Raw genomic sequence first — 12,216 nt, forward strand, 5'->3', positions numbered from 1 at the left:
TTTTTAAACTAACATCATTAACCAGGCCTAATTCCCACTTATTTTTTCTTACTGAAAGTTCCTAGAACCATGTGTGAAATTCTATGGCTTACATTGTCCCTACTCAGTAATTTGAACTGCTGCCATCGTGTTAATACCTTAGAGAGGCTGTGGTATCCTCACATTGACCGACTGATTTCAGCTTGCATAGTCAACAAAATGTAAAAACTGTAGTCAAAGCAGTATGTTTAAAATTCAAATATTCACTTTTTAAATAGTTTTTGTTTTATTTAATGCTGATGTTTAATACAACATTAAGCTACGAGTGCACTGGTATTAAATGTGACCTGGGATGTTTGAACTGTAGCAATGCACAGCATGAAGGCATATACCAGTGTAACACCATAGTAATTATCTCCATGTGTTCTGCCTGTTGGTAGGAATGCAAATATTTCTGACTTATGTCTGATGTAATCATTGCAGGTAATGCAAAACATCTCGAACAGGGAATCAGTCCAGTTGTAATTCTTGAGGATTCCAGACATTAATAGAAGAGCAGTAGAAGTTTTTTTGCAAAAACTGAACCAACTGTAAGAATATAGCTGGCAGTCTTTTGGTGTACCATCTATCTTATCCACAATCAATGTGCTTTACATCAATGAACAGGTCATTGTGTTAACTACATGCTGTATATAATACAGATGTAATTCAATAGTAATAGTGATTTAGTACTTCACTTATCAAGAAAGCTGTATAAAAGCATTTGACATTTTTCACCAAAAAGGTTACCAGTCTGATACTGGAAAACCAAAGTAGCCCACAGACCTCACTAGTAAAGTCCAAGCAATGTAGAAATATTTGGGTTTTCACCAGTTTCAAATTCATAACTCCCTTTTTTCATTTTCATATTAATTCACTGTTTTTTGTTTTCTCCCTTAATTATAACTGACTACTGACAGCTAATGACAAGTGGAGTAGACACCAGGACAAATGACACTGAGAGATGAAAGACTGCAGCTACTTTATTTCCATATTCACTGGCATGATCGCTAGCAAATAACAAAATAAATAACCAGGACAGAATGGAAATAATGTTGATGAAAATCTCAAAACCCAACATAAAAAAAATGAAATAATTGGCATGTAATAGACATTTGCAGTATTCCAATAAAATCCAGGAAAGCAAGATTTTAATTTTCTGACATCATGCCTTTCAGCATTCAATGGTGTTTGCTCTGGTGTTTACTTCACTCATTGTTAATTAGCATTATTAGGGTTCAATTAATTACAACTTTTCTTATGACTTTCTAGACCCCAGTCCTTCTCAAGTGACTGCTCAAATATACCTAAACAATAAACGATATATTTCATTAATTAGTAAAATCCCATCAAGTACACAACTCCACAAAATTATCTTGATCATTTTTTTAACAATTCACAAAAATAAAGGACTGGAAATGTAAACTTTCTTAAAATGGTACTAGGCTGAAGTTTCCTACTTACCCGACTAGCTAAGTGCCTATTTTGTCACATAATGATTCAAGCCCTCCAGCTATGGGAGTGTGCCATTTGTTCTCCCGTGAATTTGACTCGTACACACACTTGCAATTTCACACTGTACAAAATCTTTCACAACGTAGGAGCCTCTCTCTTCTCCAAAACGCGGAACAGTAAAAGTGGACAACGTTATTTAACTCTTTACAGTGCCCCTTAAATATACATATGGGAGTAAGCCAAGTATGCCAGCGCATATGATAACTAAAGCTGTATTGGGCCGGGCAGAATTACATGCAAGTAAAACGTAGAATATTTACTTTCGGAAATACTGGTCAAGTTTAGAGACACAAATACAAATACACCGTTTAAAACATTACATCTTTAGTTAACGTAGCTTTTTCGAACAAGTCGGCTCCGTAGGCGACTTTTTCCAGTTTTATGTTAATAGGCCTATATTGTGCAGCAGTATTTCGAAGCGCTGGATTATTTATTTTCACATCGATAAATTCCAAAAATAATGAGGAAGTTAATGTAATTATTTTAAGATTGACTATACTTTGCAGAGCCGGGGAGTGATAAAACATCAGCATACGTTACATAACACTGCATTTTGCTTGACAGTTTTTACTAAATAAATCCCTGAGAATATTTCAACAGAGTGAAACGCACAGCTTCCAGGCTGACAAAAATTTAATCACGTGATATGGACGTCACGTCCGGTTTTTACACGCGTAGCTTAAATCATTATGACGTCGGAAAAAAACGCAACATATTTAAATTTGGGTAACTATCATTTGGTAATCGCGACAAGACGCCTTCAAAATTTCTCTTATCACAAACAGCTACATTTACAGATATTCACTTTGTGTAGACGCAATAAACGAGTTGCTTGGCAGCAGTGGGATTCGAACCCACGCCTCCGAAGAGACTGGAGCCTAAATCCAGCGCCTTAGACCGCTCGGCCATGCTACCACACAGCACCTCAATTTTTTGTAACTCTTTTGAATAATGTAAGAAGCATCCACCGGGGTATTGTTATGATTTTTAATATAACTTGTTTCTGTTGTTGTTTTTATTTCAGTCTTAAAATATAAATATTTCATTCTCGAACACACTAAATCCAATATATGCATATGTAATTGATTAGAAAACTAACATTAAGTTCTGTCTGTATACCGTTCAAGTTACGGTACCCGTTAATGACTTTTATAGTGAGGACAAATAACCGCCTCATCCTGAACTTGGGTCGACCGAATAATTTGTAAATGTTAGACGCTAACTCAGTAGTTTAAGCTTTGTAACTTATCAATAAATATTTATAACGACAGGGCTCCATTCAATCCATTAGCTCACTTAATAACTAAAACTGGCCTTTTTACTCTTTAAAAAAAAAAGCGTAAGCTTCCCGATTCAGCGAAATGATTTATTAGATTGTACCAGATTCTGTAAACAAAATTGTACACACCATTTGTTATTTTAATACACATCTACTACACTCTTAAAAATAAAGGTACCAAAGTAGTTTCAGAAATAACCCTTTATTTATTTAGATCCGTAACAGGTTTCATAAATAGCCATGAATTGATGAAAACAGATCTGAGATATACCAATGGGTTCCCGAATTTAAAATGACTCGTGCTGATGATACAGGCTAAGTTCGGGTTTTCTCGATTTGTTAACATCTTAATCTGTGTGCCAACTACACAAAAAAGAGTTCCGTTTTGTCCACATACTAGGAACCATTCCAAAGCACAAAGGGCCATTTTTTTATGCAAAGAGCACTTTACAGAAAGAAATGGTTCATTATCAAGCGATGGTTCTTCTACGAACCACACAACCTAGTAAAGTGCCATTTTAGAACCAGTATTTCTAAGAGTGTGGGTAGAGAGGAGGGAGTTCAGCATAATGCATAATGCAGGAACCAACCTCGGACGGGACGCCATGTGGTACATTCATTCTCGGACAAATAAGGTCACTTTCGAATTGCCAGTCTGCTTTAGCTGCATTTCTTTTTGGATGTAAAAAGGAGCTCAGCAACATTGCACAAACTAAGCTTGTATTTGGACAAAGAAATCTATCAATATACATAAACATTAACACTTGTTTTTCATAGTTTGGGTAATGGTGACAATCCTCAATTGCTGATATTAGGGAGTTTCATTCTGGGAAGGATTCTTTGCATATTAACTTGGTTCTTTCTGCTTTGAAAACGTTCCTAATATGGAAAAGAAAAGTGAAATTTTTAATATAGGCTACCTTGCAAGACACTATGATTAAGAAAACCTGGACAGCATGGGCTTTACCATCTATTCATGGTTATTTATTGTATGGAGCCTGCTATGGATCCAAATAAATACAGGTTCTCTCTGTAACCTTCATGTGGATAGGTCTTTTTGGAACCAAAAATTATTCTCCTATAGCATCACTCTAAAAAACTGCTCTGGCACCTTTCTTTTTAAGAGTGTACTAAAGTTCAGAACAGGCTTATTGACATAAAATAACAGATAATTGTATCAGGAACTTTGGCAAAAGTAGTTGGGGTTGATTGTTGAATCCTGGATTATTCAGTACAAAAGCAAATGTCTTTAAAAATATATATTAATGTGTGTGTGAGTGTGCCCAGTTACTGACTGGTACTTCATCCAGACATGGTTCCTTTCTCAAAATATTTTTTTAAGTTTCACTTCATTTTGCAGACTTAACGCAAAATATTGCTGGAATGAGCTGCAGATAAATTTGATTTAGAAACTTAATGGATATTGTTTAGATTAGACTAAAGTTAAATTTGAAAATTACACAAAGTATCAAACTATTTGGATGGGGATGTTTACAATTAAATAGAAATGTAAAACTTCATCAAACCGTAAATTTTCTAAACCACATAATCCAATACCAGGATTAAGTGGAGCTGACAACTATACTGGCAGATAGAACACCAATACTCTCACACATATAAAAATATTTTTAAAAAAATGCAATGTGAAGGTGTTTAGCTAGAATGCACAAGGTATGAGGGAGACTTGGAGGTGGTGGTAGAAGTTCATTGTCCCTAAAAAGACCCTGTACATAAACTATTAAGGATACTAATCTGATTTTGGGTTATATCAACCATGCTGGGTGAAGTACAATAAAAGAGGCTGTGCTTATGGCGGATAATAGACTTGTGAGATTTCATGTATTCAGTGACATTTTGCTCTCCATGCTACAAGCACATACAGTAACAGCAACAATGGAATATCAGATATACAGATTTATAGATTTGATGAGTTGGAATGAGTTAACAGCTCCATTTTTATACTTATTTGGCTTTGCACCGTCATTTCATTCTCATTGATAGTTTTATTTAACTGGTAAGGTAGAGTACATTCACATATACTCCATACTTCTTAGAGTTTTTTTTTATTTCCTAAGTTATTAATTTAAGAATTACATTTTTTAAAATAATAAAATAATAGTGGGAAATTGTTAAACTAATTTAAACAAAAGCAGTAACTGGAGATCCAGTGTAAAATTTAGCCAGATCCATATGTGGACAACAATATACATTTCCATATCAGATCGGTCGAGGCCAGGGTTAACAACAGCCGCCACCTGTACTGTTAGCCGACAGGGTGCTGTCTGCAATTGGGACACCATTTGCCGAAGAAGGAGAAGAAAAGGAGGGAGCATGTCCAGAGACAGGAGGAGAGGAGAAAGGTTAAGAGAGTGGAACTATGGAACTTTGAATGTTGGCAGTATGACTGGTAAAGAGACAGTTAGGTGATGTGATAGACAGAAGGCAGGTTGATGTATTGTGCGTGCAAGAGACTACAGGGAATGGGAGTAAGGCCAGGTGGATCGGAGGAAGATTCAAATTGTTCTATCATGGTGTGGATGGGAGGAGAAATTGTGTAGGGTTTATTATGAAGGAACAGTATGTCAAGAGTGTCTTGGAAGTGAAAAGAGTGTCAGGCAGAGTGATGATTATGAACCTGGAAATTGAAGGTGTGTTGATGAATGTTGTTAATGCATATGCCCCCGCAAGTTGGGTGTGTGATGGATGAGAAGGAAGATTACTGGAGTGAGTTGGATGAAGTGATAGACAATGTACCCAAGTTACAGAGAGTGGTGACTGGAACAGAATTCAATGAACATGTTGGTAAAGGGAACAGAGATGAGGAGGTGATGAGTAGGTATGGAGTCTTTTGCAAAAAAGGATGGACAGGGGTGTGCTGAAAATGCATTTTAAGAAGAGAGAAGAACACAGGGTGACGTGCAAGTGTGGAAGAAGATTCCCACAGGTACATCATATCCTATGCAGGAGCGTCAATCTGAAGGAGTTTGAAGACTGCAAAGTGGTGGCAGGGGAAAGTGTAGTTAGGCAGCATAAGATGGTGGTTTGTTGGATGATGTTGGAGATCAAGAAGAGGAGGAGAGTGAGGGCAGAGCCAAGGATCAAATGGTGGAAGTTGAAAAAGGAAGACTGCAGGGTTGAGTTCATGGAGAAGTAAGACAGGCACTGGGTGTCAGTGAATAGTTACCAGACAGCTGAGAAACTATAGCAAAAGTAGTAAGGGTGACAGAAAGAAGTTTGCTTGGCGTGACATCTGGACAGAGGAAGGAGGAAAAGGAAACCTGGTGGTGTAATGAGGAAATTCAGGAGAGTATACAGAGGAAAAGGCTGGTGAGGAAGAAGTGGGATAATCAGAGAGATGTAGAAAGTAGGTAAGAGTACAAGGAGATAAGGCGTAAGGTGAACAGATCGGCTCTGATCCCTTTCTTATTTGTAATGGTGATGGACAGGTTGACAAACTAGATTGGACTGGACTCCCAGTGGACTATGATGTTTGCTGATGACATTGTGATCTGTAGTGAGAGTAGGGAGCAGGTTGAGGAGACCTTGGAGTGGTGGAGATATGCTCTAGAGAGGAGAGGAATGAAGGTCAGTAGGAACAAGACAGTATATATGTGTGTAAGTGACAGGGAGGTCAGTGAAGTGGTGAGGATTCAGGGAGTAGCAGTGATGAAGGTGGATGAGTTTAAATACTTGGGAATAACAAAACAGAGTAATGGGGATTCTGGAAGAGAGGTGAAAAAGAGAGTGCAGGTAGGGTGGAATGAGTGGAAAAGAGTGACAGACATGTATCAGGAAAAGTGAAAGGGAAGGTCTACTGGATGGTCGTGAGACCAGCTATGTTATATGGGTTGGAGATGGTGGCACTGACCAAAAAAACAGGAGACTGAGCTGGAGGTGGTAGAGTTAAACATGTTAGGATTTGCATTGTGTATGATGAGGATGGATAGGATTAGGAACAAGTGCATTCGAGGGTCAGCTCAGGTTGGACGGTTTGGAGACAAAGTCAGACAGGCAAAATTGTGTTGGTTTGGACATGTGCAGAGGAGAGATGCTGGGTATATTTGGAAAAGGATGCTAAGGATAGAGCTGCCAGGCAAGAGGAAAAGAGGAAGGCCTAAGAGAAATTTTATGGATGTGATTAGAGAGGATATGTAGGTGATGGATTTAACAGAGCAAGATGCAGAGGACAGGGAGCAGTCAAAAGAAGATGAAGAACATTTACACAAAAGCAGTGTTTCTCAAAATCTTTCCTGCAACTGGTTTTAAATAAAATTTGAATGAGATTAAAGAAAAAAAACATAGACAGCAGTGCAAAAAATTGGATGTCCTAAAGTACAGTGGTTAATTCACTTCTGGTCATCACATCTATACATCTGTGTGCTCACCACCAACTGACCACTTTAATAACTTACAGTGAAAGAAATCTCTTTTTTTAATCCACTTAATCCAGTGGTGGATAAAATTTATCCTAGCAGCATTGGTTACAAGGCAGAAACCATGTGAAAGAAAAAAAGACAATGGTCTTAACAAAAAAATTCGGGAAAAAAATCAAATTCTGTGAATAAAAATGAAAAACCTTTGTAAATTGCGCAGAAATAATAAATGGAACACAAATAGTCAATTTCAGTACTGGTATATTAAATATAGAAATCATACAATAACTTAATTTTTATTGAAACAAAAGTCAGATTCTCCCTCCTTTTAGTTCCTAGTTGGAGCACAGGGCCTTCACTACCATCTTCCAATTCTTTCGATCCTTCATAATTTATTTGGCTACCTCCCAGCTTAGTCCTGCGTCTTTCAATTTCTGTATGCTGCTGCATTTTCAAGGCTGTTTGGTGCTTTCTCTATTCCTTTGATCCCGGGGGGTTCCATTCAAGTGTCTGCCTGGTAATACTTCAGTAGTCTTTTCTCAGTGAATGCCCTATCCATCTCCATTTTCTTATCATTATTTGGATTACCATTGGTTGCTGTTCTGTAAATTTCCAAAGAGTTTAAATTGGAACTTGCTCAAACTGCTTCAGATGCAATATCTACCTAACGCATTTGTTTGCAAAGGCTAGAATTTTGTGAAAACTAGAAATAGTGTATCTCCATATGTCTGAAATATATAATAGGTCAGATTTTATGACCAAATTAAGCAGTCTCTTTTTAGTTCTGTCAGGACATAATATGGGAAACACTGCTAAATGGAGAGGAAACATCCAGAAATCTTCTTACCTAATAGAAGGGAGTATTTTCTTACAGAGAAATCCCATTCTTAAATAAGTACACTGCTGCCATGAGACATTGCATCTGATTAGTAGTCATATTCCGATGTCCTCTATCACATTCAAGCATGTGAATATATTTATATCAATAACAACAAAATTTATTTATATAGCACATTTTCATGCAGGCAATGCAGCCCAAAGTGCATTACAAGATGACAAAAAGGAAGTCATATGAAGTGAAAAACAAATAAGATTAGAAAATAATATTAAATAATAAGTAGCAAAGACAAAAGGTAAGGTCAGATAGCCCTGAGGACAAAAAAAAAAAAGGTTTTCAAGAAAGATGATATATGCACTCAGCACTATTACAGCAGCACCATCAGTCTGCATTCTTTTTTACATGGCAGGAAGGACCAATGTTTGCCATATCCTGATTTTAAGAGACAAGGAATTGTTTACTTGTTTAATGACTGCCAGAGTGTTTGTGTTTAGCTAGTTTCTGCCTAATGCATCAAAAGGAAATTATTGCACAGGTTGAGTAAGGAACAGAAAATAATAATAAAAAAAAACAATTAAAACAACTGAAGAAACTATGATCTGTCTGCAAATGTTGGGACTAAAAGAATTTTACAAACACAACATACTTCAAAAAGACATTTCTGAAAGGGGATGTCACAAGGTTACCTGAGTGTTTGACAAAACGTGCAGTGAAGTAGTGGGAAGTTGTGAAAACTTTGCATTATAAGATATAAAATATTATACACAGGATATTGAGTTTTAAAGAGGAGGTTGACTTTGGGAAGAATTAGGTTGGGTGTACAGTGTGTGCGACTTTTTGTTTACAGCAGCATTTTTAATCACTTGGAGTGTGTGAATAACTTTAAAATGAATATGAAAGTAATCTGTTTGAGATGTAGCAAATAGATACAGACAGTAACGCAGTTGTACTTTAGAGCAACAGATTACTTTTTTAATAGCAAATCTGATTCCAAAATATGTCTTATCACCCAAAGAGTGGAAATGCATTGACAATTGTAATGTTCAAAGAGGGTATAACATCCAAGCTACTGAGTGATTGTCCTATTTAATGCAATGAGTTTTTATACACATTTAGAATGACACCAACTTCCTCCACCTCTGACCTGGAGGAGCAAATTAAAAAATGCATAGTATTTCAGTTCCCAGTCTGGCCACCTTGGAGTGTGCAGACATCTTCCTTCCTCGGCATGGATTTACTTCAGGTGCAGGGATGTCCATATACAGTATGGTCCAAAGAGTTGTATGTAAGATCAGCTGGAAAGTCTGAACTGCCCAGTATGAGCTGGTGTAAATGTATATTGTCTGTGTGTTGTCTTGCTATGGAACTGAATTTTGTTGGGGATTGGTTCCTGCCTTGTGAACACTACTGCTACTGATTCTGAATCTACACAACACTGTGCAGGAAAAGTTAATTCGGAGAATTAAACGATGGGCTTCGTATTGAACTAAATATTATAAAACGTTAATCTGTGCACTGTTTCGTCTTCTCAGTCTCATCCAGTACGATCTGGAGATATATTCAATAAACACCTATCTGTCACGTATAAAAGGACATTGGGAATATGCGCCAAAAGAAAAAGAATCCCAAACTAAATGTTTAAATGAACTGCGATCACCACAAGCCTGAAGCAATTCTTGCACTCGTGGCTTTCAAGCCAAATTAAAAGAGACCGTAAGTTTCTCACGTTAACAGTAAGGTGACAGGCACGAGCGAGAGACCCTTTGATGTGCTTCTAAGCGGACACGCGACACATCATAAAATTCAAATTTATGGAACGAAATGTGGGAGAAGCAGAGCTTACTATTTCCCACGATATCATCCGAATTACGTTTTATACAGTTGCTATTTGTATATCGCGTCTTTCTAAACCTATTCTAACCTAAACATAACCTCATGCATACAGTAGGCCAATATGTCCGATGACCATCCAGCATTTGGCTCTTTAACTGGTAACAAAATCCAGTCTTAACCTGTTCATTGTTCTTAATCGTCGTGGGTGACGGTAGCATCTAAATAAGCTTACAAAAAATGAATTATTTGTTGCTGGCTTTCTTTACTTTCTTCCCTGTTACTTGTTTCTTGTTTATTTTTTGCCTCCCTTTCATGTATTTAATTTGGTGTTTAATGTTGATATTAGTTTGTATCCTGATTTATTTATGTGATCTTTATCTCTGCATTTACTTCTGTAAAATGGACTATTATAAAACTGAGAAGGGAAAATGAGCTATACACATTACATGTATTAATTATTATTATTATTATTATATGAAAACGCACCTATAGGCGATAGCAATAGTGATAGTACAAGAATCGCTTTATTCAATGTAATGATTTACATAGATCTCAAACAAAATTTGCAAAGCAGCATTGAAGCGGATTCACTTTTTTGTTTTGTTTTTTTTTTTAAAAAAAACGAAGTAAAAGACAAGTCTAAATTTTAAAAATAACGACTGGGTGCTTGGAAAGCCATTGTATTCAGACTTCGAAACTGTAAGTAAACCGCTAGGCAATCTGCATTTCAAAAGAACCTCAAGAGGTGTGAAGACGTGGTCTTCACACCTGTCCTTCTTCTCCCTTAAAAACTCAGACTCATGCCCAAGTTTCTTCAGTTCAAAACTGCTTGGTCATTGAGACTGTTTGGTTAAGGAATACATCAGCAAGATTTTCAAAAGGTGAAGTTGGTGTATATTTTAAAGACTAAAGGAAGCTTGTGACTTTATCATGAAACCTTCATTTGGAACCTCGTCAACGAAAGATCTTGAAAGGAATAAGGTAAATTACTGAATATTTATTAATTACCTATATTTTGAAAGTATGTTCCTATTTTGATAGTATGATTGGTTGTGTTTTTTATATTTATGTTCTTAGATGCAATACTAAGTTTTCATGTAAGTAATTTTACAGTATTCATAGATAGATAGATAGATAGATAGATAGATAGATAGATAGATAGATAGATAGATAGATAGATAGATAGATAGATAGATAGATAGATAGATATTAATGTTTTACAAACGTGAGCATGTTATATAGACTACTTAAAGGTGTGGAGTGTCCGGAATGTCAGTATATAGCTTAACTTCACAATAAACCGTTAATTGGAAAACCTGTATCAGTGATGTCTATAGCTTGGAACGGATCCGCTTTTGTCACGTAAAGGAAACTGACTTTTCACTGCACGATATAAAAACGAACTGCAGAGCTGTTAAGCTTTCATCATGCTGTGTTCACAATCCAACCCCAGTTTCATCAAACAGCCCCGGCCGGTCCAGACACAATGTGAAGCTGATCGTTAATGTAACTTGTGTAAATTTGCACGGAAGGTGGGTGGTGACCTACTGCAGGGTCGGTTGCCCGGTTGCTGTGAGACAGGGTCCATTAATGTGTATTTCTAAAAAAATGTGATGCATGTCGGTAAAGTTTATATAGCTGCAAACAATTATTGTTTACCTTTAAAAAGTAATAAATTGATTCGAAAGACCATGTGTGAATTGTATACTAGTTTTACAACATTCTTTTTTTCCCTCTCGTTCCTCCCCTGTGTAGATGCTGAAAACTATGAGAGAACGGCGCCGGAGGGACCGTTTTAACCAGAGCTTACAGTGCCTGAAGATTCTTCTATTGGACCACACGTTCAATGGACAAAGTTCCAAGGTGGAAAAAGCTGAGATACTGAAAGCTACAGTGGCATTCCTCAAGAAGCAATCGCAGTTCGCTGTGGGTAGGTATTCAAATGCATGGACATGATGTAGTTGTTGCATATCTTTCGTTGAAAATGCACACAGAAAAAGATTTTTAAAATGTCTTAATAGCTGCAAATATCAAATATCAGAATCGTATAATTTAAGTTTTAATTCTGCAGAGTCAGAAAAACGGTGACAATTATAGCCGTAGCATTACCTAGAAGGTCTTAGTCTGAATTTGAAAAGCTTTTATGTTGATACTGGAGCTTGCTATATAATATTTAATTGTAACATATATATTAGTAACTTTGAATTTCTTAGCAACTGAATTATTTAACTAGAATATTGTTTTAACAGAGTAAAATCTTAAATTTGATTCAGTTTTTCGTTCAGTTGAGTAGGCGAACAAATTAGATGATGTACAAAGCTAAAGTTTGGTTTCAGTCTAGACCACGTAAATAGTCAAGA

General features: G+C 36.6%; 1 non-coding gene across 1 annotated transcript; it reads right to left on the reverse strand.

The window, feature by feature from the left end:
- Positions 1-2,366: 2,366 nt before the first annotated feature.
- Positions 2,367-2,448, reverse strand: trnal-uag (transfer RNA leucine (anticodon UAG)). Its single transcript has one exon. It is a non-coding gene; the product is annotated as a tRNA-Leu (tRNA).
- Between the last annotated feature and the right edge of the window lie 9,768 nt (positions 2,449-12,216).

The sequence above is a fragment of the Erpetoichthys calabaricus genome, chromosome 3 (genome assembly GCF_900747795.2).
Source record: "Erpetoichthys calabaricus chromosome 3, fErpCal1.3, whole genome shotgun sequence".
Lineage (NCBI taxonomy): Eukaryota > Metazoa > Chordata > Cladistia > Polypteriformes > Polypteridae > Erpetoichthys > Erpetoichthys calabaricus.